At 50.7% G+C, this 22,910-nt stretch overlaps 1 gene segment (V, D, J or C); it reads left to right on the top strand.

Annotated features, from left to right (window-relative positions):
- Positions 1 to 11,860: 11,860 nt before the first annotated feature.
- Positions 11,861 to 22,910, top strand: part of LOC140716616 (Ig gamma chain C region-like) — a 96,765-nt gene continuing 85,715 nt past the window's right edge. The window contains exon 1 of the C gene segment in view: positions 11,861 to 11,899.

A 22,910-nucleotide genomic window follows, 5' to 3' on the forward strand; every position in this document is an offset into this window, starting at 1 on the left:
ATCCTCTTCAGTTTGCGTATAAGGAGAAGGTGGGAGTGGAGGATGCTATCACGTATTTGCTGCACAAATCACTCTCTCACCTAGATGGGGTCAGTTGTGCTGTGAGGATTACATTCCTTGACTTCTCTAGTGCCTTTAACACCATCCAGCCCAAGATCTTAAGGCACAAACTAACGGAGATGGGAGTAGACTCTCACATGGTGGATTGGATAGTGGACTACTTGACAGATAGACCTCAGTATGTGCGGTTGGGAGACTGTAGGTCTGACACGGTGGTCAGCAGCACAGGAGCGCCGCAGGGAACCGTACTCTCTCCGGTCCTGTTCATCCTGTACACATCAGACTTCCAATATAACTCGGAGTCCTGCCATGTGCAGAAGTTCGCTGATGACACGGCCATAGTGGGGTGTGTCAGGAATGGACAGGAAGAGGAGTATAGGAAACTGATACAGGACTTTGTGATATGGTGCAACTCAAACTACCTGCGTCTCAATATCACCAAGACCAAGGAGATGGTGGTGGACTTTAGGAGATCTAGGCCTCATATGGAGCCAGTGATCATTAATGGAGAATGTGTGGAGCAGGTTAAGACCTACAAATATCTGGGAGTACAGTTAGACGAGAAGCTAGACTGGACTGCCAACACAGATGCCTTGTGCAGGAAGGCACAGAGTCGACTGTACTTCCTTAGAAGGTTGGCGTCATTCAATGTCTGTAGTGAGATGCTGAAGATGTTCTATAGGTCAGTTGTGGAGAGCGCCCTCTTCTTTGTGGTGGCGTGTTGGGGAGGAAGCATTAAGAAGAGGGACGCCTCACGTCTTAATAAGCTGGTAAGGAAGGCGGGCTCTGTCGTGGGCAAAGTACTGGAGAGTTTAACATCAGTAGCTGAGCGAAGGGCGCTGAGTAGGCTACGGTCAATTATGGAAAACTCTGAACATCCTCTACATAGCACCATCCAGAGACAGAGAAGCAGTTTCAGCGACAGGTTACTATCGATGCAATGCTCCTCAGACAGGATGAAGAGGTCAATACTCCCCAATGCCATTAGGCTTTACAATTCAACCGCAAGGACTTAAGAACCTTTTAAAAGCTATTATTAATGCTTTTTGAGATAGTGATTTAGATGCATATCATATTTTTTACTGAGTTAAGTATTGTATGTAATTAGTTTTGTAGAAATTCTACAAGTGTATGGGACATTGGAAAAAAAGTTGAATTTCCCCATGGGGATGAATAAAGTATCTATCTATCTATCTATCAAGGACAGGCGAGGCAGACAAACCAGTTGTCTTTTTCCCCCACATTTTGGACTCTGAGCTGATTGTTACTCTGGGGCGATCTAATCAGAGCAATTGAATGTGGATGCAAGGAATTTCAGGTAATGACCTGCTAAATCTGAGACCATTCTTGAATGAGTAGGTACTTACTATGCAAAATGCCAGACCTACCAAAGAAAAAAATCTTTGACGTCCTGACGAAGGGTCTCAGCCCGAAACATTGACTGCTCCTTTCAACGGATGGTGCCCGACCTGCTGAGTTCATCCAGCTTTTTTGTACGTCTTGATTTGACCATAGCATCTGCAGTGTACTTTGTGTTAAACAAAAAAAATCTGTTATCTTGTTTGACGCTGTCCGGGTCACTTCATTTAACTGGTTTGGGCCGGTCAGAGTTGAAAGACTCAAATACACAAGGCTGGGATGGGCAGAACCATGAAACAATGTTAGTGTAGCCCTGTACAATGACCAGTAAGAAGGTGACTGAGGTAGGTCAGGTGACCTTGAGCCAATAGGATGGAGATCCACCAGTTCAATTGATGAGCAACACTGTAAGAATCAGGAACTCCAAATAAACAGGGGTGATAACTCTCCAGTAACCAGAGACCAACCATTGTGCACAAGAAGGACCTCACTGATACATGGAGATTGGGGACCATGAGGAATGCCTGGCCAGCGTTGACTCCTTTCCCGGGTAATACCTTTTGTCTTCATTGATTGTTCATGGAGGGTCAGGGATTCTAGTCAGGTGCACACAGGTAATTAGTTTGTGAACCCACGTGCTTTTGAGTTGAGACAATAAAAGCTACTTGTCAGTAAATACAGATTCTCTGTCCTTCCCAGATCATTATTACAAGGGGTGATTCTTGTAACAACCCTATTGATGACTCTCATACTTTCATAAGCCTCTATCAGGTTGCCTCTCAGCCTACGCTCCAGAGTAAACAGTCAAAGATTGTTCAACCTCTCCTTACAGCTCATATTCTGTAATCCAGGCAACATGCTCGTGAACGTCTTTTACACCCTCTCCAAAGCCTCCACATCCTTACAATGGAGCAAACAGAACTGGGGTTTCATGAAGTTTCACCCAGGTAAAGGCAGGCATGGAAACCTATGCTTTAACTTCAACAAAAAGCAATCTGTACTCTTACCCAGTCCCATGAAATTCTCCCAGTCGGGACACTGTCACCTTGATGCTGCAATGTACTGGGTTCAACTTTAGGGCTCTTCCCTGTGAAAACAGGGGGACATTTTTGACCGCATTAGTAACACGTGAATGGTTTTGATGCTCAAGTACACCCTGGATAGGAGAGTCATGAGAATGTTGAAGTGTAAAGCACATTTCCACATAAAATTACCTGATAGGGTGGAGGAGAAAGGTGGTTCAGTCTTCAGGAGGATTAAAACTATTTGGATTATTTATCCAGGGAGTGGGGAGAATGTGGGTCTCTCCACAGAAGTGAATGTGGAGAAAGGGAACAGAAGGAAAAGATAACCCAGTTGCACAAAGATGGAGTGACTGAAGGTTCATGCAGAAAATGAACAATGGCATGAAATTATTGGTCTGAATCTGCTCCTGTGCTGTACATTGCATTTAAGTCTGTGTAGTACCAGAATTTCAGGAGGAAAACAAAATCTATTGAGTTTACTTTTCTTCACCATGTTCCTCTCCGACTCTCTTTATCTCTTCCTAGGACTTTCACTCTCCTGTTCCCCCCCACTCACTGCATATCCATGTCATATTTCTCTCATTTCCATTTTCCCCTTTCTGTCACCCCTCTTGTCACTTCCTCTCCATTTCATTCTCTCCCACTTCATGTCTCGTATCCTCTTCCTCCTTCATTCGCTCTGCATGTTCCTCTCTCTTTATTTTCCCTTCATTTTTCCTTCCCAAACTCTTTCTCAGGAACTGTTGTTTCCCAGTGGCAGCACTTGGGCCCAGACCAGTCACCTACGGTCAGGTATATCAGATCATCAGACTCAACTATTTTCTGCCTTCACTCCCATCAGTATCAGAAACAGGTTTAATATCACTGACGTATGTAGTGAAATTTGTTGTGTTGTGGCAGCAGTACAGTGCAACACATTAAAAATCATAAATTACAATAAATGTATATATAAATATGAGGTAGTGTTGATAAATTGATACATTGCCTGGTCAGAAATCTGATGGCAGAGGGAAGGAAGCTGTTCCTGAATTGTTGAGTGTGTGTCTCCAGGCTCCTGTACCTCCTCTCTGATGTAGTAATAAGAAGAGAACATGTCCTGTATGATGTGAGCTTTTAATGATGGATGCGGCTTTTCGAGGCACCAAATCATCTCAAACTCCTAATGAAATTTAACCTCCAATGTTCCTTCTTTGTCATTTCATCAATAAGTTGGACCCAGTTAGCAATGTTGACAGCCGGGAATTTGAAACTGCTCACCCTTTCCACTGCTGATCCCTCAGTGATACCTAATGTGTGTACCCCCACATTCCCTTCCCTAAGGCCACAATCAATTCATTATTCTTACTGACATTGAGTGAAGGTCGTTGGTGTGACACCACTCAACCAGCCAATCTATCTCACTTCTGTACACCTCCTCGTCACTATCTGAGATTCTGCCAACAACAGACAAATGTGAAGATGGCATTTGAGCTGTGCCTAGCCACACAGTCATGGGTGTAGAGAGAGTAGAGTGGAGCATGTTCCATATCTCAATTCAGAATGGGACAAAGAGGCAGTGGGAGCTGGAACAGATTAGCCAGCTGTGAGATTTTTAACTTACAGCTGTAAGCCTAGAAAATTTTGAACAAACTGTAATGAATACAAACCAATGGTAGGTTGAGGCAGGTACACATGAAAATTCTCAGGTGTGGTGAGAAACATAAGGAGGTAAACTGCCCACAGTCACAGAGGTTGTTGTTGTCTGGTGAGCTCGTGTTTCAAGAGAGGTCTTGTTTCTGCTGACTGACACAGATTCCATAAGTTAGACCACATCTGGAGCACTGGCATCACTCTTCAGGAAGGATGTATTTTCCTTGGTGGGGAGGGGTTTGGTATTGCTGTTGGGACGGGGGCCAGTGAAGTGCTACTGGGACAGGGATAGTTAGCATATTAGGTCTGGTCTTCTGTTCCCTGAAGTGTGGAAATTGAAAGCAAGTGCAACTTAAAAACATTCAAGGATGGCACAGAAGAATAACACAAAGAATCTGTTATTTCAGGGTATGCAGGGCACTGGAAATCTGGGACTCTCCCTGAGAAGTGGTCAAGACTGGAGAGCCATGGGGAGTGTCAGTTGAAACTTCAAAATTAATAGAATTTTGTTTGTTCAATTATTAATATGTGTGGAGCCAAAGAAGGTAGATGGAGATTGGACACAGATCAGCTTAAGAAAGAGGGCTGAACAACCTCCTTCTAACACACAGTGCATGGGATAAATTTGTACAGAATCTCTGTGTGCAGCTGTTGATTTACCAGAAACACATTTCATATTTTCTTTCTTGACAGGTGGATGAAACTGGACAGTGATATAGAGGCTATATCCTTCTCAGCTTCCTGTAGGAGATGTGGCTTGACTTAATCTGAACAGGGGACCTTCCAGAGGAAATAGGCTTACTAAAAATAATAAGCTCGCTGCTGAAGGCCTAGAAATACTTTTCTGATTCAGGGACCAATACCAATAAGCAATTCTTGTACAGTATTATTGAAAAGAGGATTGACTAATGGGACTGAAAGTCTGAAGGGAGAAGGGGTCCATGCAAGTATGGAGACATCTGTCCTCTGGGAAGTAACAATATAAAGCTGACTTAAACCAAACATAAATATTGGGTTCTATGGGAAGAAAACAGAGATTGGCTCAGATTGAAGGTGGTGGTTATTTACGCTGCAAACAGGAAATCTGTGCTCTGGCCCAATGCCATTATACTAATGGTTCCAACTGAACTGCTCCAGTACAGATACAACACTGACATCTGCACAAAAATGGGAAAAGTTGCCCAGTATGTCCATTCTCGAAAAACAGGACAAATCTAGTTAGACAATAATGGCCCAACTCATCTACACAATGTTCAGTAAAGTGATGGGAGCCATAGTTGACATTATTGGCAAGAGGCACTTACTCACCAGTGACCAGTTTAAACTTTGCTAGCACCACTTGCTTCTTCGTTGATCAATCTTGTTGTTTTATCTTAACCTCTCCTTACAGTTAATATGCTCCAATCGAAATAACACTAAGCTGAATCTACTCTGCACCCTCTCCAAAGTACCCACTTCTTTCCTGTAATGCAATAACTAGAACTTTACATGCTCCAAATGTGGAATTAGTATACAATCTCAAGATAAGCAGGACAATTTTGGAATGAATCCTCTATGGCCCGAGAATTCACCAGAGGTTCTCCCTGTTGATGCTAACAAATGCCATTTCAAAATTCATGAAATTTGTGTGTAGTTGTCACTGTCACTTTGCGTTCTGCTCTATGACATTCCACAGTCTGAAGACCTCATCGACAAAACCTTTATTCTTCCTGAAGCCATCTTGCTCCTTCTTCAAGCACTCATAAACAGTATCTGTAATCCACTGGACAATGACTTTGTTGAGAACCTTGCTAGTCACTGACAGAAGTGTGATTCCGCACCAGTTGTTTCAATCACTTAGTGTTCCTTTCTTGTGGATCCTAACAATAACTCCCTTTGTATAGTCCTTGGGTACTTGTCCCCATTCCCAGAATATAATAAACAGTGATTGCAGAATGGCTGCTGCAACTTTTGGTTCAGCTTTGAACAGTTCGGTGTTCAAAATATCATGTCCTGCTGTTCTCTAATGTTTTAATCGCAGCAACGATCTCTTCTTTCCTGGGTTGCATTGATGTCTAGATCCATTGCTACCTCTTGTATGTCAGGGTCTTCATCTGGTGGTGTTCTATTCAGTAATTCTCTGAAATACACTGTCCATTGTGCTCCTTGATCTTTATTAGTTGTCAAAACCAAACCAATTTTATCTCTCATGGGACAACTGGATCTGGCCTGGAGCTTTTTGCCTACCAATTTTGACATCTTGCATATATTTTCCTGATCACCTTGATTGGCTTCTTCTGTGGCTTCCACTGCTAGGTTTTCCATGTAGACTCTCTTATCCATTTTTTGAAGCTTTTCACTTTCTTCCCAGTTGAAGTTTCACCTTAATTTGTGTTGACTTTGCATCAAACACTTTCCTCCTGATTTTCCATCTTTCTTCTAAGGCTGTTCATGTTTCCTGCAGTATCCATTCTTTGTTTTTCTTTCCAGCTCTGTAATGTAGACAAGCCTCGCTGATTTCCTTGAACACTGACACAATCTGTTTCCACATTGTGTTGACCTTGTCCACTGACACATCCTCGTCAAAGGCCTGAAATCAGTTCTTAAGTTGAATGGTGACAGCAGATCGCACACTGGTGTCCTTGAACTCAACATCAAAATGTCTTTGTGCATGTGCTCTGGTCCAGTGCTTCTCAGCATGAGTTTCATCACTGCTACAACAAGATTGTGATTACTTCCTGTATCTGCACCCCTCTTCACCTTTATACCTTGCTGGGATCGGCTCCACATACCAATGATCATCAAATAGTCAATCTGGATCTTGTCACATTCATTGGGTGAACACAATGTCAGTTTGTGGAAAGAAAGTCATCCTATGATCAGATTGTTCATGGCACAGAATTCCACCAGTCTTTCACCGTTGCTATCCATTGCTATTCATTGTTTCACATACTTGTGTGCCCATGACCCTAGTGAAGTGTGAGTTGTTATTTCCCACTTTGCCATTTAGATCTCCTATGATGATTACATCATGGTGTGGTGTTAACTCTACCTCCGTTGTTTGTAGAAGATGTCCTTTTCTTCAATGTCACTATTGTTACTTGGAGCATAGCACTGGATCACAGTCATGTTCACTTGCTTCACTCTCAGCCTGACTCTCACCAGCCGACTGTTGATTGTTTACTCCAGCGGGCACTTCCCAATGCCTTTCTTCAAAATGACAGCTACACCATCATGATGCTGACCATCTTCCCTTCCTGAATATAGAACTGTTTCACCAGTTGCTGCCTTTATTCTGCCAGACCCTGTCCATCTGCTTTCACTGACACCAGTGTGTGTTGGCTGTAAAGACACATTACTGTGGTTATCTGTGTGAGCTTCCCAGTGTTGTACGTGGTTAGTACATTTCCAAAAAACATTTTTGCTCTTGGTCTTTGTGAAGTTCATTGCTTCCTTTACCATGCCAGTAGCTTTCTCTCAGTTTTCACTACTGTCAGCTATGCAAGTCCCGGGTGGTGACTAGGGAATACCATCACACTCAGATGTAGAAGGATTCCTCATTGCTGTTTCTGTAACTGTGATGAGAGACCTTGATGAGGATGGTTTGGACCCAAACGCTGGAGTATCCGAAGCAAAGTTCAAGACACAGAATCAAACTGGATTGGGAACTGAGCACAAAACAAACGCTGGACAATGTCACTAGTAGGGCTTACGATTGAGCACCGAACATCAGTTCAGATGTTCTTTAAATACTCAATTCTTGGAGCCCAAAACATGATTGTCAATAAGTGGGATCATCCTGAACCTTAAAAGGGCTGCAACTAGCTATCCACACTCTGCAGAATTAGAGATTCTAAATCTGGAAGATGGCGTGGTTAGGAGTGTCTCGTAACAAAAATTATTTTTCTTTTTGACTAGTCAGGTTCACTAACCCTGACCTGAAACTCCGAACTTGGAGGAATGGTGGACCACTCTTCATCTGGTGTCTACCCTTTGACCTGTCTAGTAGGGGTGACCCTACCTAGAGCTAAAGCACAAGACCCTAACTCAAGTCAACATAGATCTCTGGGTTATTGAGGCACACAAACCCTACAAAAATTTGTGGTCCTCTTGGAGGAAAAAAATGATTCACCATTTTGACTGGTGTCTTGGTGGGGTTGTTGTGTCAGGTGAATGTAAAAGATTTGGAAATTTCTCCACTATGCATCCCAACATTGATCCCTCAATCAGCATCACTGAATGTCTGATCTCTTTGTCTGATCAGACTGAATGTCTGATCGCCAAGATGGCGGCATGACGCAGCTTGCTGTGGCCACTCCGGAGCTGATTATCTGTTATTTGTGAAGCAGGGTGCCGTGCGCAATCATAATCGATGAAAAACGGACGTGGGAGCATGGAGGAACATCTGGAAATCTCCAGGAAGACCTTCTTCGTTGCTGCTGCTGCTGTGAGGTCTGGGTCTCTGCTGGGAAGAACAGGCCCCCAGTCCTCGGGGTCGCGTTGCCGATGGCCATTGGCGGGGGCGTCTTAATACGCTCGGCAGAGGATGATCCTGTGCCGGAGGGGATCGTCGGAGGCTCGGAGGTTTGACGGACTCGGAGTTCGCTGCGGTCAGGTCGCTTTCATTGTGTGCTGTGTCTGCGAGGCTGGGTTTGATGGAGCTTTCATTGTGTGCTGCGTCTGTGAGGCTGAGTCGGGCGGCGCCGTGGAAGTCCATAGCGGGGGATTCCCTTCTGCCGCTGGCATGGGATGACGAGTCTATCGGGACCCTGAGGACTTGTGGAAACTGTGTGGTGGTTTCTTTTGAACTTAGTCTTTTAACATCTTTAGATTATTTTTACTGTGCCCATGGTCTGTTTTTTTTTATCAATAATGCTATTGTTTGCACTGTTGTAACTATTTGTAACTATGTGGTTTTGTGCAGGTCTTGTAGCTTTAGTTTTTGGTCTTGTTTTGTCTTGTGGGATTGGAGCTCCTTTCCGGGGAATGCGCTAAGATGGTAGCGTGATATTAATACGCAGCAGCCTCTCTGGACTCTGGATTGGGATTGCCAAACGTTATGTGGACTTTCTGGTGTAGTCTGTATTGTCAAGTGCTTTTGTGATATCATTCTGGAGGAACGTTGTCTCATTTTTTAACTGCATAGCATTTGTGTTTTCTAAATGACAATAAACTGAATCTGAATCTGAATCTTTATATCTCAATTCTGTTTCACAGAGGTTGCTCTGTGTAATTTGGGTCCCACCTTCCCTCTGTGACACCAGAGACTCCACTTTAAGAGGTACTTCATTGTCTGTAGAAACCGCTCTGGTTTGCCATGGAATCATGAAATCTGCTGAGTGATGGCAAAACAGCTTGAGAGGGGGGAGCTTTGGTGTGATTAGTAATTCAATCAGCACAGTTTATACTTTAGTGAAGATGCAAGATTTGGGACATGCAGTACTCCCATCACCAGGGTGGGAACACAGAATTACCCACCTTGCTAATCTGCCACATTGGATACCCTCCCCCCATCAGTTTCCTTTCACTAGGGACCGTTCAGCAGCGCTTGTCTGCCAACCCACTGGGGAGCATCCTGTTACCAACGACAACAACTTCTCCTGTTGTGTGGCTTTCCTCAGACAGGATGAAGAGGTCAATACTCCCCAATGCCATTAGGCTTTACAATTCTACCGCCAGGACTTAAGAACTTTTTAAAGCTATTATTAATGCTTTTTGAGATGGTGATTTAGATGCATATCATATTTTTTTTTACTGAGTTAAGTATTGTATGTAATTAGTTTTGCTACAACAAGTGTATGGGACATTGGAAAAAAAGTTGAATTTCCCCATGGGGATGAATAAAGTATCTATCTATCTATCTATCTATCTATCTATCTAATTCCCGAGTTCCCTGCATCAAATGTCCTGTTCCTCTCACAGGCTGAAACAGGTCAAAGAGATTTTGTGGGGAGAACTGCTGAGGGTTTTGCAGTGAAATTCATGCTGCCAGGTCCCTGACAGAGAAAATATCTTAAAAGTGTAAATTCCACCCATTTTCACCAGGAATCTCTGTTTAACATTGATTCTCATGCTATGAGTGCAGGCAGGCAATTGTGTGGTAACTCTTTCTACTGCAATGTATTTTCCTGCAAAGACACTCTCAGACTGTGTCTCTGTGGAGAATATCTGCCCACTGACTGGTGTCCCTCAGTCCATGTCTCTCAGAGGGATATCTGTCCACTGACTGGTGTCTCTCAGTCCCTGTCTCTCAGAGGGATATCTTTCCACAGACTGGTGTCTCTCAGTCCCTGTCTCTCAGGGGGATATCTGTCCACTGCCTAGTGTCTCTCAGTCCCTGTCTCTCAGGGGGTTATCTGTCCACTGACTGGTGTCTCTCAGTCCCTGTCTCTCAGGGGGATGTCTGCCCACTGACTGGTGTCTCTCAGTCCCTGTCTCTCAGAGAGATATCTGTCCACTGACTGGTGTCCCTCAGTCCCTGTCTCTCAGGGGGTTATCTGTCCACTGACTGGTGTCTCTCAGAGGGATATCTGTCCACTGACTGGTGTCTCTCAGGGGGATATCTGTCCACTGACTGGTGTCTCTCATTCTCTCTCGCTGGGATTCTGTGTGTTTCAGTTTACACAAACCGTTCATCGCTGAAACTGATGAATCGAGCAGAGTGTGACAGATCTTTAATCCGGATCTGGTCACTGCCGCTGACCTGCCGCCTGTTGCAGAGACAAACATCTTTTGGGGAATTGAAATCGCTGCTGTGGGCGGGGACAGGAAGCTGCGCCTCTGGTTTCAGTGTGTGAGAGCCTGTTCAAACCGCGGCTCCCTCTCTCACTCACAGCCCACGTTCCTATTTAAACAGCGCTCACTGTGGCTCCGGACAAAGCCGGCCTGAGCTGAAGCCGCCGATCTCAACAGTGTTCAAGTCCGGCTCAGTGTTCAGGGCGATGGGGGTCGTTCCTTATCTCTGTCTCCTCCTGTCTTGTCTGGCAGGTGGGTGTCCCGCGGCTTGTCGTCCTCCCGGGACCGGCTGTTTCTCGGAGGCTTTGTGAATCCCTGCCCGTGGAACATTTTATTAATTTCTGCTCTTTTTTATTGACAGGCGTGCGGTCCGACATCGTGCTGACACAGCCCGAGTCAGCGGTGGTAAAGCCCGGACAGTCCCACAGACTGCCCTGTGACGTCAGTGGGTTCGATATCAGCAGCTATACCATGAACTGGGTGAAACAGGTCCCCGGGAAAGGGCTGGAGTGGGTGGCAGCTATATCGGGTGGTGGTAGCAAGTATTACGCGCCTGAAGTCCGGAGCCGGTTCGAGGTTTCCAAGGGCAGCAGCACCGTTTATCTGCAAATGAACAGCCTGAGACTGGACGACTCGGCCACCTATTACTGTACGGGATGGAGCACGGTGACGGGGAGCTGAACAGAAACTGGTCCCGACAAATGAGCGTCTGCAGCGCAGTCTGTCTCCACGGATTCCGCATTGCTGCTTCTCAGAGTCAAATCCCCGAAGCCTGACTCGGACTGCTGGGTGTAAATGTCCATTTCTGGACAATTAAAAGCCTAAAAGAATTCGACTCTGATTCCGGGTGATGGCGAGAGCCGGTGTCCGCAGACAGGAAAACTGTGAAAATGCCTCTTTCACTCACACGCCAGGAAGAGACAAGGACGGAGTTTGGGATGGAAATCCAGGAAGCGGCTGCTCCCGGTCCGGACAGGGATCATGTTGACATTTTGCTGAGATTATTGGATGTGACGGGCAAGTGAAGTTACTGCACTGGGTGAATGGGGAGACGGAGCACTGTGACTATCCTGCCTACTGGGGCGGAGGAACCTCGCTGACAGTGACTTCAGGTAAGACCAACTTCTCAATTGTATCTTCACGCACTAGAATTTTATTTATTTACGGTTTTGGCGAATTCGGTGATTTAACTGAAATCAGTGAGATATTTAGAGCGAGTACATGAATCTCCCCGAACCGGCGGGTTTCTCTAGAGCCCAGTAACAGTACAAGGGTACATACCCCACCCCACCAGTGTACTGTCCACAGACCGGGAACAGGCTCAGGGGAATGTGGTCGGATCTTGTCACCAGACTGTGCCTTGACACCGGCCGGTTGTGCTGAGTGAGCTCAGTGTTTGGTTCAAGTCTGGCTTCTGATCCTCAGCACCAACTGAAGCCACGTTCAGGGGCTGAGCGTTTCAGTGCAGTTGAACTCGTTCCCTGTCAGTGACAACAATGGATCTGTTCAGTGGCAAGTTATTGGGATCGGGTTTTACTGTCGGCTGCTTTCATGTTGAAGGTAATGGCATTGAGACATAATCTGAGGGAATGGTTACACATGTATGATCTAGTTGATGGTTCAATATCCCCAGGGTACAGGTGGGTGTCAGTCCCATCATGTAATGTCCGGCGTGAGGTCCGTCCCGGGACACAGCAAAAGTATCGGCGATATCCCAGGATTAATTGATGGGATTAAGGTTTTAATTTTATTCCCTGATGGGTGAGGAGGCTGGGTACGGTGGGGAAGAATTTTGGAGTGAGAAGGCAGTGGAAAAATGGTGCAGGAAGGGTAAGGCAGGGAATTGAAATCACAATTCCTTCACACATTCCGGGCAGCCTTGCATTGGTGGGTGGGGGAGGGGGGAGTGGGGCAGGTGGGGTGGGGCGGGAAGCGTTCAAGTCAATAATGTGTAATAGGGGAGCATTTAAGGGAAGGTTTGTTGATGAACGTTTGTGATCTGGAACACACTGCCTGAATGATGGTGGTGGTCAATAGTGAGTGTAGAGAGGGAACAGGAGGAGATCCGCCTTTTGTAGGGATACAGGGAAGAGCAGAGAGACCAATGGGTTTATTGCGTTTGCTCAGCTAAAGGGAAGCACAGACACTATCGGATGAATGGCCTCACTCTCTGCTCTGTCATTCAATGGAATCAGTATTTATCTTGTAAATCTGGGAAATTCTTCCACAAAGGGATTCCAACAATCACCCCAGAGTACACAGAGCATGAGTTTAATGCAGATTACAGCTCCTAATTCTTGTCTTGGCGGCCACGGATTAGAAACAAAGATCCTCTTGCACTGCCCCATCCCTCCTAGGGCAGGGGCAGCAGAGGTTAGACAGAGTGAAGCTTCCCCCAACCTGTCCCATCACACACTCACGGGACACGAGTTGAACTTTACTGTTCAAATGAACTGCTTATTCTCAGTTGACAGACGGAGCAACTGCTCTAATTTCTTGCCCTCCTCCATCCCCCGACTGGGTTTGTTTAACAAGTGTTTTCCTACATTAACAAGTGTTGTTGGTGATTCAGTGAAAGTGGTTGTGAGATAAAGTGCTGACATTTACAGACACCTTTCATGGTGTCCCCGAGCTCTTCACAGGCAATGAAGTAGTTTCAAAGTACAGCCCTGTTGTAGAGTCGGGAATGTGGAGCCACTCTGCACACAGCAGAATCCACAAACTGCAAGGTGAGAACGATCAGACAGTCTGTTCTGGTGATGTTATTAAAGGAGAAATATTGTCCAGGATACCGTGGACACAGTGATCCAATGGACAGGCACAAGGTTGGATTCGGAGTGATGGGAAACAGGGCAGTACATCAAAGCAGATGAGTAGTGCAGAGGGATGGATGAACAGTCCATGGTTACCACCACAACAAAACTGACAAATCTAAACTCAGTTCATCATAATCTGCAACAGATTTGAATCTGTGGTCAGTTTTCCAACATCTTAATAATTGGTATTGTTTTTAAATCCAGTCATTAGTAATGATGACCCTTCAGTTTTACTGATGTCCCTCAGGGAATGAGATCTCTCATCCTTACCCTTTGAGCCTATTTATGACTCCTGACCCATCAATGTGTTTGTCTCCAAATGCCTCTGAATGACAGCTCAGATGTGTAATTCATTCAGACTTTACCGGCAAAGGCTAGATCCCAAAAGATGAGCAAATAAAATTCACATCTGTTGTTCATACTACCCGATGTTGTATCCACTTATTACAATACAGACTAAAATCAGACCGTCTCCCCCGATCTACTAATTCAACATCAATCATTTTGTACAAATACTCAAGTGTCATTAATTGCAAATTTCTTCTGAGCTGATCCAGACAGATCCAATACCCCTCTTCACCCCAGCACCCTGTGACCCACCCAGATCCAGTTCCCCTCTTCACCCCAGCACCCTGTGACCCACCCAGATCCAGATCCCATCTTCACCCCAGCACCCTGTGATCCACCCAGATCCAGTTCCCCTCTTCACCCCAACACTCTGTGACCCACCCAGATCCAGTTCCCCTCTTCACCCCAGCACCCTGTGACCCACCCAGATCCAGTTCCCCTCTTCACCACAGCACCCTGTGACCCACCCAGATCCAGTTCTCCTCTTCACCCCAGCACCCTGTTACCCACCCAGATCTTTCCCCTCTTTACTCCAGCACCCTGTGAACCACACAGATCCAGTTCCCCTCTTCACCCCAGCACCTTGTGACCCACCCAGATCCAGTTCCCCTCTTCACCCCAGCACTCTGTGACCCACCCAGATCTTTTCCCTCTTTACCGCAGGACCCTGTGACCCACCCAGATCCAGTTCTCCTCTTCACCCCAGCACCCTGTTACCCACCCAGATCTTTCCCCTCTTTACTCCAGCACCCTGTGAACCACACAGATCCAGTTCCCCTCTTCACCCCAGCACCTTGTGACCCACCCAGATCCAGTTCCCCTCTTCACCCCAGCACTCTGTGACCCACCCAGATCTTTTCCCTCTTTACCGCAGGACCCTGTAACCCACCCAGATCCAGTTCCCCTCTTCACCCCAGCACCTTGTGACCCACACAGATCCAGTTCCCCTCTTTACCCCAGCACCCCATGACCCACCCAGATCCAGTTCCCCTCTTTACCCCAGCACCTTGTGACCCACCCAGATCCAGTTCCCCTCTTCATCCCAGCACCCTGTGACCCACCCAGATCCAGTTCCCCTCTTCACCCCAGCACACTGTGTCCCACCCAGATCCAGTTCCCCTCTTCACCCCAGCACACTGTGTCCCACCCAGATCCAGTTCCCCTCTTCACCCCAGCTCCCTGTGACCCACCCAGATCCAATTCCCCTCTTCACCCCAGCACCCTCTGACCCACCCAGATCCAGATCCCCTCTTCACCCCAGCACACTGTGTCCCACCCAGATCCAGTTCCCCTCTTCACCCCAGCACACTGTGTCCCACCCAGATCCAGTTCCCCTCTTCACCCCAGCACACTGTGACCCACCCAGATCCAGTTCCCCTCTTCACCCCAGCACCCTGTGACCCACCCAGATCCAGTTCTCCTCTTCACCCCAGCACACTGTGTCCCACCCAGATCCAGTTCCCCTCTTCACCCCAGCACACTGTGTCCCACCCAGATCCAGTTCCCCTCTTCACCCCAGCACACTGTGTCCCACCCAGATCCAGTTCCCCTCTTCACCCCAGCACCCTCTGACCCACCCAGATCCAGATCCCCTCTTCAGCCCAGCACACTGTGTCCCACCCAGATCCAGTTCCCCTCTTCACCCCAGCACACTGTGACCCACCCAGATCCAGTTCCCCTCTTCACCCCAGCACCCTCTGACCCACCCAGATCCAGATCCCCTCTTCACCCCAGCACACTGTGACCCACCCAGATCCAGTTCCCCTCTTCACCCCAGCACCCTCTGACCCACCCAGATCCAGATCCCCTCTTCACCCCAGCACACTGTGTCCCACCCAGATCCAGTTCCCCTCTTCACCCCAGCACACTGTGTCCCACCCAGATCCAGTTCCCCTCTTCACCCCAGCACACTGTGACCCACCCAGATCCAGTTCCCCTCTTCACCCCAGCACCCTGTGACCCACCCAGATCCAGTTCCCCTCTTCACCCCAGCACACTGTGTCCCACCCAGATCCAGTTCCCCTCTTCACCCCAGCACACTGTGTCCCACCCAGATCCAGTTCCCCTCTTCATCCCAGCACCCTGTGACCCACCCAGATCCAGTTCCCCTCTTCACCCCAGCACACTGTGTCCCACCCAGATCCAGTTCCCCTCTTCACCCCAGCACACTGTGTCCCACCCAGATCCAGTTCCCCTCTTCACCCCAGCTCCCTGTGACCCAACCAGATCCAATTCCCCTCTTCACGCCAGCACCCTCTGACCCACCCAGATCCAGATCCCCTCTTCACCCCAGCACCCTGTGACCCACCCAGATCCAGTTCCCATCTTTACCACACCACCCTGTGACCCACCCAGATCCAGTTCCCCTCTTTACCCCAGCACTCTGTGACCCACAAAGATCCAGTTCCCCTCTTCACCCCAGCACCCTGTGACCCACCCAGATCCAGTTCCCCTCTTTACCCCAGGACTCTGTGACTCACCCAGAACCAGTTACCCTCTTCACCCCAGCACCCAGTGACCCACACAGATCCAGTTCCAACCTCCCCAGCACCCTGTGAACCACCCAGATCCAGTTCCCCTCTTCACCCCAGCACCCTGTGACCCACCCAGATCTTTTCCCTCTTTACTGCAGGACCCTGTAACCCACCCAGATCCAGTTCCCCTCTTAACCCCAGCAGCCTGTGACCCACCCAGATCCAGTTCCCCTTTTTACCCCAGCAACCAGTGACCCACCCAGATCCAGTTCCCCTCTTTACCCCAGCACCCCATGACCCACCCAGATCCAGTTCCCCTCTTTACCCCAGCACCTTATGACCCACCCAGATCCAGTTCCCCTCTTCACCCCAGCACTCTGTGACCCACCCAGATCTTTTCCCTCTTTACCGCAGGACCCTGTAACCCACCCAGATCGAGTTCCCTTCTTCACCCCAGCAGCCTGTGACCCACCCAGATCCAGTTCCCCTCTTCACCCCAGCACCCTGTGACCCACCCAGATCCAGTTCCCCTCTTCACCCCAGCACCCTGTGACCCACCCAGATCCAGTTCCCCTCTTCACCCCAGCACCCTGTGTCCCACCAAGATCCAGTTCCCCTCTTCACCCCAGCTCCCTGTGACGTACCCAGATCCAATTCCCCTCTTCACCCCAGCAGCCTGTGACCCACCCAGATCCAGTTCCCCTCTTCACCCCAGCACCCTGTGTCCCACCCAGACCCAGATCCCCTCCACCCCAGCATCCTGTGACCCACCCAGATCCAGTTCCCCTCTTCACCCCAGCACCCTGTGACCCTCCCAGATCCAGTTCCACTCTTCACCCCAGCACCCTGTGACCCACCCAGATCCAGTTCCCCTACACCCTAGCACCCTGTGACCCACCCAGATCCAGTTCCCCTCTTCACCCCAGCACCCTGTGACCCAACCAGATCCAGTTCCCCTCTTCAGCCCAGCACCCTGTGCCCCACCCAGATCCAGTTCCCCTCTTCACCCCAGCATCCAGTGACCCACCCAGATCCAGTTCCCCTCTTCACCCCAGCACCCTGTGACCCACACAGATCCAGTTCCCCTCTTTATCCCAGCACCCTGTGACCCACCCAGATCCAGTTCATCTCTTTACCCCAGCACCCTGTGATCCACCCAGATGCAGTTCCCCTCTTCACTCCAGCACCCAGTGACCCACCCAGATCTAGTTCCCCGCTTCAACCCAGCAACCTGTGCCCCACCCAGATCCAGTTCCACTCTTCACACCAGCACCCTGTGACCCACCCAGTTCCAGTTCCCCACTTAACCCCAGCACCCTGTGACCCACCCAGTTCCAGTTCCCATCTTTACCCTAGCTCCCTGTGACCCACCCTGATCCAGTTCCCCTCTTCAGCCCAGCACCATGTGACCCACCCAGATCCAGTTCCCCTCCACCCCAGCACAATTTGACCCACCCAGATCCAGTTCCCCTACACCCCAGCACCCTGTGACCCACCCAGATCCAGTTCCCCTCTTTACCCCAGCAACCTGTGACCCACCCAGATCCAGTTCCCCTCTTCACCCCAGCACTCTGTGACCCACCCAGATCTTTTCCCTCTTTACCGCAGGACCCTGTAACCCACCCAGATCCAGTTCCCCTCCACCCCAGCACAATTTGACCCACCCAGATCCAGTTCCCCTACACCCCAGCACCCTGTGACCCACCCAGATCCAGTTCCCCTCTTTACCCCAGCAACCTGTGACCCACCCAGATCCAGTTCCCCTCTTCACCCCAGCACTCTGTGACCCACCCAGATCTTTTCCCTCTTTACCGCAGGACCCTGTAACCCACCCAGATCCAGTTCCCCTCTTCACCCCTGCACCCTGTGACCCACCCAGATCCAGTTCCCCTCTTCACCCCAGCACCCTGTGACCCACCCAGATCCAGTTCCCCTCTTCACCCCAGCACCCTGTGACCCACCCAGATCCAGTTCCCCTCTTCACCCCAGCACCCTGTGTCCCACCAAGATCCAGTTCCCCTCTTCACCCCAGCTCCCTGTGACCTACCCAGATCCAATTCCCCTCTTCACCCCAGCAGCCTGTGACCCACCCAGATCCAGTTCCCCTCTTCACCCCAGCACCCAGTGACCTACCCAGATCCAGTTCCCCTCTTCACCCCAGCACCCTGTGACCCACCCAGATCCAGATCCCCCGTTCACCCCAGCACTCTGTGACCCACACAGATCCAGTTCCTCTCTTCACCCCAGCACCCTGTGACCCACCCAGATCCAATTCCCCTCTTCACCCCAGCACACTCTGACCCACCCAGATCCAGATCCCCTCTTCACCCCAGCACCCTGTGACCCACCCAGATCCAGTTCCCATCTTTACCACACCACCCTGTGACCCACCCAGATCCAGTTCCCCTCTTTACCCCAGCACTCTGTGTCCCACCCAGATCCAGTTCCCCTCTTCACCCTAGAACCCTGTGACCCACCCAGATCCAGTTCCCCTCTTTACCCCAGGACTCTGTGACTCACCCAGATCCAGTTACCCTCTTCACCCCTGCACCCAGTGACCCACCCAGATCCAGTTCCAACCTCCCCAGCACCCTGTGACCCACCCAGATCCAGTTCCCCTCTTCACCCCAGCACCCTGTGACCCACCCAGATCTTTTCCCTCTTTACTGCAGGACCCTGTAACCCACCCAGATCCAGTTCCCCTCTTCACCCCAGCAGCCTGTGACCCACCCAGATCCAGTTCCCCTCTTTACCCCAGCAACCAGTGACCCACCCAGATCCAGTTCCCCTCTTTACCCCAGTACCCCATGACCCACCCAGATCCAGTTCCCCTTTTAACCCCAGCACCATGTGACCCACCCAGATCCAGTTCCCCTCTTCACCCCAGCACCCTGTGACCCTCCCAGATCCAGTTCCACTCTTCACCCCAGCACCCTGTGACCCACCCAGATCCAGTTCCCCTACACCCTAGCACCCTGTGACCCACCCAGATCCAGTTCCCCTCTTCACCCCAGCACCCTGTGACCCAACCAGATCCAGTTCCCCTCTTCAGCCCAGCACCCTGTGCCCCACCCAGATCCAGTTCCCCTCTTCACCCCAGCATCCAGTGACCCACCCAGATCCAGTTCCCCTCTTCACCCCAGCACCCTGTGACCCACACAGATCCAGTTCCCCTCTTTACCCCAGCACCCTGTGACCCACCCAGATCCAGTTCATCTCTTTACCCCAGCACCCTGTGATCCACCCAGATGCAGTTCCCCTCTTCACTCCAGCACCCAGTGACCCACCCAGATCTAGTTCCCCGCTTCAACCCAGCAACCTGTGCCCCACCCAGATCCAGTTCCACTCTTCACACCAGCACCCTGTGACCCACCCAGTTCCAGTTCCCCACTTCACCCCAGCACCCTGTGACCCACCCAGTTCCAGTTCCCATCTTTACCCTAGCTCCCTGTGACCCACCCAGATCCAGTTCCCCTCTTCATCCCAGCACCATGTGACCCACCCAGATCCAGTTCCCCTCCACCCCAGCACCCTGTGACCTACCCAGATCCAGTTCCCCTCTTCACCCCAGCACCCTGTGACCCACCCAGATCCAGATCCCCCCTTCACCCCAGCACTCTGTGACCCACCCAGATCCAGTTCCTCTCTTCACCCCAGCACCCTGTGACCCACCCAGATCCAATTCCCCTCTTCACCCCAGCACCCTCTGACCCACCCAGATCCAGATCACCTCTTCACCCCAGCACCCTGTGACCCACCCAGATCCAGTTCCCATCTTTACCACACCACCCTGTGACCCACCCAGATCCAGATCCCCTCTTCACCCCAGCACTCTGTGACCCACCCAGATCCAGTTCCCCTCTTCACCCTAGAACCCTGTGACCCACCCAGATCCAGTTCCCCTCTTTACCCCAGGACTCTGTGACTCACCCAGATCCAGTTACCCTCTTCACCCCTGCACCCAGTGACCCACCCAGATCCAGTTCCAACCTCCCCAGCACCCTGTGACCCACCCAGATCCAGTTCCCCTCTTCACCCCAGCACCCTGTGACCCACCCAGATCTTTTCCCTCTTTACTGCAGGACCCTGTAACCCACCCAGATCCAGTTCCCCTCTTCACCCCAGCAGCCTGTGACCCACCCAGATCCAGTTCCCCTCTTTACCCCAGCAACCAGTGACCCACCCAGATCCAGTTCCCCTCTTTACCCCAGCACCCCATGACCCACCCAGATCCAGTTCCCCTCTTTACCCCAGCACCATGTGACCCACCCAGATCCAGTTCCCCTCTTCACCCCAGCACTCTGTGACTCACCCAGATCTTTCCCCTCTTTACCGCAGGACCCTGTAACCCACCCAGATCCAGTTCCCCTCTTCTCCCCAGCACCCTGTGACCCACCCAGATCCAGTTCCCCTCTTCACCCCAGCTCCCTGTGACCGTCCCAGATCCAGTTCCCCTCTTCACCCCAGCTCCCTGTGCCCCACGCAGATCCAGTTCCCCTCTTCACCCCAGCACCCTGTGACCCACCCAGATCCAGCACCCCTCTTCACCCCAGCACCCTGTGACCCACCCAGATCCAGTTCCCCTCTTTACCCCAGCACCCTGTGACCCACCCAGATGCAGTTCCCCTCTTCACTCCAGCACCCAGTGACCCACCCAGATCTAGTTCCCCTCTTCAACCCAGCAACCTGTGCCCCACCCAGATCCAGTTCCACTCTTCACACCAGCACCCTGTGACCCACCCAGTTCCAGTTCCCCACTTCACCCCAGCACCCTGTGACCCACCCAGTTCCAGTTACCATATTTACCCCAGCACCCTGTGACGCACCCAGATCCAGTTCCCCTACACCCCAGCACCCTGTGACCCACCAAGATCCAGTTCCCCTCTTTAAACCAGCAACATGTGACACACCCAGATCCAGTTCCCCTCCACCCCTGAACCCTGTGCCCAACCCAGATCCAGTTCCCCTCTTCACCCCAGCACCCAGTGAGCTACCCAGATCCAGTTCCCCTCTTCACCCCAGCACCCTGTGACCCAGCCAGATCCAGATCCCCCCTTCACCCCAGCACTTTGTGACCCACCCAGATCCAGTTCCTCCCTTCACCCCAGCACCCTGTGACCCACCCAGATCCAGCTCCCCTCCACCCCAGCACCCTGTGACCCGCCCAGATCCAATTCCCCTAGACCCCAGCACCCTGTGACCCGCCCAGATCCAATTCCCCTCTTCACCCCAGCAACCTGTGACCCACCCAGATCCAGTTCCCTTCCACCCCAGCACCCTGAGATCCACCCAGATCATTCCCCTCTTTACCCCAGCACCCTGTGACCCACCCAGATCCAGTTCCCCTCTTCACCCCAGCACCCTGTGACCCATCCAGATCTTTCCCCTCTTTACCCCAGCACCCTGTGACCCACCCAGATCCAGTTCCCCTCTTCACCCCAGCAACCAATGACCCACCCAGATCCAATTCCCCTTTTCACTCCAGCAACCTGTGACCCACCCAGATCAAGTTCGCCTCCACCCCAGCACCCTGTTACCCACACAGATCTTTCCCCTCTTTACCCCAGCACCCTGTGATACACCCAGATCCAATTCCCTTCTTGACCCCAGCACCCTGTGACCCACCCAGATCCAGTTCTCCTCTTCACCCCAGCACCGTGTTACCCACCCAGATCTTTTCCCTCTTTACCGCAGGACCCTGTAACCCACCCAGATCCAGTTCCCCTCTTCATCCCAGCACCCTGTGACCCACCCAGATCCAGTTCCCCTCTTCACCCCAGCACACTGTGTCCCACCCAGATCCAGTTCCCCTCTTTACCCCAGGACTCTGTGACTCACCCAGATCCAGTTCCCCTCTTCACCCCAGCTCCCTGTGACGTACCCAGATCCAATTCCCCTCTTCACCCCAGCAGCCTGTGACCCACCCAGATCCAGTTCCCCTCTTCACCCCAGCACCCTGTGTCCCACCCAGATCCAGATCCCCTCCACCCCAGCATCCTGTGACCCACCCAGATCCAGTTCCCCTCTTCACCCCAGCACCCTGTGACCCTCTCAGATCCAGTTCCACTCTTCACCCCAGCACCCTGTGACCCACGCAGATCCAGTTCCCCTACACCCTAGCACCCTGTGACCCACCCAGATCCAGTTCCCCTCTTCACCCCAGCACCCTGTGACCCAACCAGATCCAGTTCCCCTCTTCAGCCCAGCACCCTGTGCCCCACCCAGATCCAGTTCCCCTCTTCACCCCAGCATCCAGTGACCCACACAGATCCAGTTCCCCTCTTCACCCGAGCACCCTGTGACCCACACAGATCCAGTTCCCCTCTTTACCCCAGCACCCTGTGACCCACCCAGATCCAGTTCATCTCTTTACCGCAGCACCCTGTGATCCACCCAGATGCAGTTCCCCTCTTCACTCCAGCACCCAGTGACCCACCCAGATCTAGTTCCCCGCTTCAACCCAGCACCTTGTGACCCACACAGAT

The sequence above is a fragment of the Hemitrygon akajei genome, chromosome 25 (assembly GCF_048418815.1).
Source record: "Hemitrygon akajei chromosome 25, sHemAka1.3, whole genome shotgun sequence".
In the NCBI taxonomy this organism is placed as follows: domain Eukaryota; kingdom Metazoa; phylum Chordata; class Chondrichthyes; order Myliobatiformes; family Dasyatidae; genus Hemitrygon; species Hemitrygon akajei.